This window comes from Haemaphysalis longicornis, unplaced genomic scaffold, assembly GCF_048455015.1.
Source record: "Haemaphysalis longicornis isolate Haplotype H1 unplaced genomic scaffold, Haemaphysalis longicornis Haplotype H1 scaffold_3, whole genome shotgun sequence".
Lineage (NCBI taxonomy): Eukaryota > Metazoa > Arthropoda > Arachnida > Ixodida > Ixodidae > Haemaphysalis > Haemaphysalis longicornis.
Window position 1 is genome coordinate 188,733,680 of NW_027526335.1, and position 4,842 is coordinate 188,738,521.

The 4,842-nt window shown below is 44.2% G+C and overlaps 1 pseudogene; it reads right to left on the reverse strand.

Annotated features, from left to right (window-relative positions):
- Positions 1-3,218: 3,218 nt before the first annotated feature.
- On the reverse strand, positions 3,219-3,917 carry LOC144175603 (uncharacterized; annotated as a pseudogene).
- Between the last annotated feature and the right edge of the window lie 925 nt (positions 3,918-4,842).

Consider the following 4,842-nt stretch of genomic DNA (forward strand, 5'->3'; position numbering starts at 1 on the left):
GACAGAATGTTCTGCAAAAAACAAATCTCTGCAGGTGCAGGTTCACTTACGGGGAGCTACAGTGGCCTGTGTAAATTGCTGGCAGTCTTTCTCTGGACACCCTATTTGCCGGTTCGCTGCACATTGCGGATTATTAGTAATTTCACACATGCTTACTGCCCCCCAAAACGCAACTGATCTAGTTAAACAACCCTGCACATGCAAACTTGCAATAAGCAATTCAGTCAGACATGTCACAGAGGTTGTTTCGAATTCCATCTCCCCTGCTAGTCAGCAGGTGGGCTGATGAAGACTGCTTTGATGATGACTGTGTGTGATACGCCTCTGTAATAAACAATGTCTTCTGCAAGGCTAGCAAAATGTGTTACACGATTACATGCAGTTTTCTATCAGCCGGCACAAACTTCCGTGTTGAATATCTCTCCCTCTTGTCGGCCACTCGTACATGAACATCTCGAAACTCCACCGATGTATCTCCGTCAATCGTTGGCAGTGCTAAAACACAGACATTTTGCAATGAAAAAAAAAGAGTTATCCATTGAAGTGACTGGTCACTTACAAGAATCTCGGGTATGACAGTGCAAAGTACTATGAAAGGGCCGCCGTCCAGGTGTACGTAGTTGCTGTGAAAAGGCTGATGCTTGCGAATGCACTGAAACACAGTCTTTTTCACTGTCTGGAAAAAAAGGTAAAAGCAAAAAAAAAGCAACCTTTACTGATAAAATTTCCAAGCATAATTATAACTGCATGAGACAGGCAGAGACTTCCATTTAGCCCATAAGAGGCAGTTCTAAGTTCACTTTCACCAGGTGAGAAATGCTGACAGCATGTGTCTACCTATTTGGTTGTAAAACGTACTGCATTGACATATTAAATATTTTTATTTCAAGCAATTGTCAAAAAGATCTTCCAGGCTTTAAGGCTATACATGGGCAATTGAAAATGCTTCAAATCAGCTTAAGCGCACTGGTATTTTTTCATCAGCCCAAACAATCTTTATCTGTGTAATGAATGGCTTCCGCAAGAAATCAAAATGAAACCTTATGCTGGGAAACATTTTTCCTAAGGACAAAGTGACGACTGATTAGCCGTATGCATGCTATGTTTAGTTTACTCAAATTGTGCTTCAGCTCCTTGAAGCGTATCAAACAATATTACAGCAAAGTTAAAATTGTGGTTTTTTGCACTAATGCAATGCCTAGAATGGGATGTTCCACAGAGGACTATAAGTTAATATACAACCTGGGCATCATTACCGTGTACCGAAATCACATACACACATAAAAACATTACCACGGCCACTAAGCAACCAAGGCGGGTAGAAAGGAATTTTAGGACATTTCATGATAGTTTATTTCCTTGAGTTCTCACTGTATGCATCAGCACAAAGTGCTGTTGATGGCCCAGAATCCCGCTGGTTGTTGCGATATTCTGTACCACTTTGGCAGCTGCCGCTTGCCTCTGTAGCCAGGCAGGAAAAATTAATGTTACTACTTACAGTAAAGTGAATACATTCACCACCATTATCATCATCATCCACGTGTTTGTGCCCACTGCAGGTTGAAGGCCTTTGCAATTAATTAAATGAATTGGTTTTAAATTTTGCAAAAGCACAAATGATGTTGCACATTACAAGCCATTCCAAAACATGTACTGAGCACAAGCCAGTTGGTATGAAAGTAAATGCCAAAGTCGTAATAAATACAGCCAGAAAAAACGTTCAATTTTGGAAGATTAACCTTAACTTAGACCTTAACTACAGAAAGCAACTCTTACAAAGTCAGCCAACAAAGAGCAATACTCTATCTATCTGTCACGTATGACAGGAAGCTTACTTCTCAGCATGGAACATGGTGCCGGCGGGGACCTCACAGTTACTTCATGACTAGAACTGCAATCCCGGCGCTGTTTTTTTTTCCTTTTGCCCCTTCCAAGGTCCATTTCACTCTCCAGGTCTGAGGTGTCATCCGCACGCCTGAGCTTCTTCCGCGCTTGTTCATATATGCCTAAAAAAACACAAGTACACTTTGTAGCTGGAATTTGCAAGAATGATCATAAACAGATAGGCTTTTCTGCTGAAAAGCCCTCACACAGCGCGAATACAGCACTATGATGCAGTTTTCAGGTAATTAAAGAGCAAGGAAAATGAACTAGAAAAAAAGAACAAAAGCTAAGTACAGATTTTAAAAACCAGGCCATTCTGTCTATAGTGTTTGTGCTCCTCAGTGTATGCCATTTCTGCAAATGGAAGAAAATTCAGCATGGTGAATGCAAGGTTAAATCAATGTTTTCGCAGTCCAAAAGCAATGCCATGCGTTTTCACTCGTCAAAATTTCTCAAAAAGTACTTTTACAGCACTGGGATTATCCTTGTCTTGTTTAGGTCTTGTGTGTGAGATTAAGCTTACGAAGGAATAAAGTGTGAACACAGATACAAAACTTACTGAACGACTGCACTTGAGTGCAGGGAACAAGTTGCCAATCACTCTTCGGTGAGGATGCAGATTTTGCAAACTGTTCAGCACTCCGCGAGTCAGGTGGCCAGAAGCAAGCCTTGCCTTTCATCCTTTGGAATGCACTCTTGCCAAATCGTCTTCTTCCGGAAATTTTACAAGCATGAAGTGATTACCTTAAAAATAAAATGAATGCATTATAAGGTTCATGTAGATATGTGCTAAAACAAGCTTGTAAGGCACTTCTGGCACACAGTCACTAAGTATTGATTGTAGGGTTTAACACACCGACGCAACGCAGGCGATGAGGTGCACCGTAGTGGAGGGCTCCGGATTAATTTTGACCACACGGGGATCTTTAACGTCCGCCGAAATCTTGTACGCATGGGGATTTTTGCTTTTCACCTCCATCAGAAAAGCGGCCGCCGCGGCCACAGACACTGAGTAAGATTTTTGTAGGCGAGTTTCTATGATAATTACATCTTAAAGTGCAACAGAGAGAAAACGGTCTGCTTTTTTTTTAAAGTGACCTTCATGCATTTCTCACTAAACCAGTCCAGCGGCCATGAGGTTAAGGCAGACGGTTGCGACACGTTGAAGATGCCTAAAGCCGACGAAGGGCACGGCGTGGTATACAGGTTCTCTTGTTTCCGAAATTTTCTCCCCATGATGCACAGTGTGCCTTAAAGAGAATATGCAATGTTCGCAACCTGAACAATACTGCCATCGATAAGCTTGCAGCAACTGTTCCTCATCCCTGTGTCGATCACAGTGCCTCCAGGAAGCACCACTCTTTTGAAATGTGGTCCCCTACACTGTGGCACAAGTGGACCAGTGTGGTGCTCAGCCACAAGACGAGGAGTGCTTCTTGCAGGTGGCTGTCCTGTGCTTTGAACACACCTCTTCTCAGCCAGACGATTTGACAGCTGCTCTAAGGGATAGCTCGGTTTCCGCAGAAGTTTCTTGATGGTGCACATGTGACTCTCAAATGTGAACGCACTCCATGTGTCAAGGGGCCCTAGGTGACGTGTGTCTGCAGCAAGGTGGGACAGTGCATGCACATTGTGCGACGGTGCTTGCCGTATATATTGGCAAAGACTTTAATGAAAAATCGTAGCAGTTCCTCTGCATAGTCAATTTCACTTGGGGAGCTGCTTGGTGATGCAAGGATAGTGATAGCCACGTGAACGCTTAGAAAGTTCTCATACAATCCTTGGTTAAGTATGAAAGACAACGCTATGGGCCCGCCATACAGAAGAAAAAAGCGAAACTCTGTCGAGTTCCATCGGTCAAGTTCGAGAAGGCTTCTTGGGCGCCGGTTGAACTCTACCGGAACAAACATAGCAACCTTGCTCAGCTTCAGAGAAAGCTCCTCCCGCATGTCAATCTCCTGTCTGCTCTCTTTTGGTCCACGGACCCACAATTTGAGGAGCTTGCGCACTACACCCAAGCACACAAGGTGCATGTAGTCTAGTTGCACATCTTGGACTAAACCTATAGGTAGCTCCTCTAAGATGGTTGTGCCATACTTGAACCTGATCACGAAAGCTAGCATCAGACCGAAGTCGCTTGCTAATGTCTGGAAAGCACACTCTCCCTTTTTTGTAGGTGCCTTTCACAGTGCATTTTGTGCAGCTGTAACCCAATATGACCTCTAATATTTAGAATGAATGCTTTTGCTGGCGCGTCACAAATAAGTGCGTTTAGTCGTACTGGTTAGAGCACCAACCTGAATGCCTGCAGTTGTGACGGTCTCCAAATCATCCACGAAAAGACGAAGGAACTCATTTCCATTATCAAGCTTTTCGTAACCAAAGAAGACGCCGACAACAAGGGGCTGTGAGGGTCAATGTCTTTGACTTGGCCAAGGATAGTCTAGAAATGACTGCCAGAGCTCTTGGCAATCCGAAGCCTATCAATATTAAAGTTGAGGGCTAATTCCTGAGGAAGCGCCTTTGCCAGCCCTAAAACATCTCGACCTCCTTCTTCAATACCGAATGGCAGTACTTCCCGCCAGCAATGTGCAAAATTCCCTGGGACCTCCTAGGTGTAGCCAGCAATGTTCTTGCTGACCATGGCAAAGATGAAAAACAACCATGAGTCCAAAGTAACCCTAGTAAAGCAATCACTGACGAATGTAAAATACCGTGCTCAGTGGCAAGTGTTTGTAATCGGCTGCGAAAAGACCCCGTGTCACCTTCTGCTTCGGACATTTCTTTCCGCTCCCTGATGTCACTGTGCACAAAACCTGAAGAGTAACGACTACCAGCACCCGAGCACTGAAAGTTGTGGGGCTGCGGAGAGTCGAGACATTCAGAGGAACTTTCGCGGGTAGCAGGTACCCCCTCATCGTCTTCCTGAGATGTGTCGGAGCCGTTATCACTGACAGC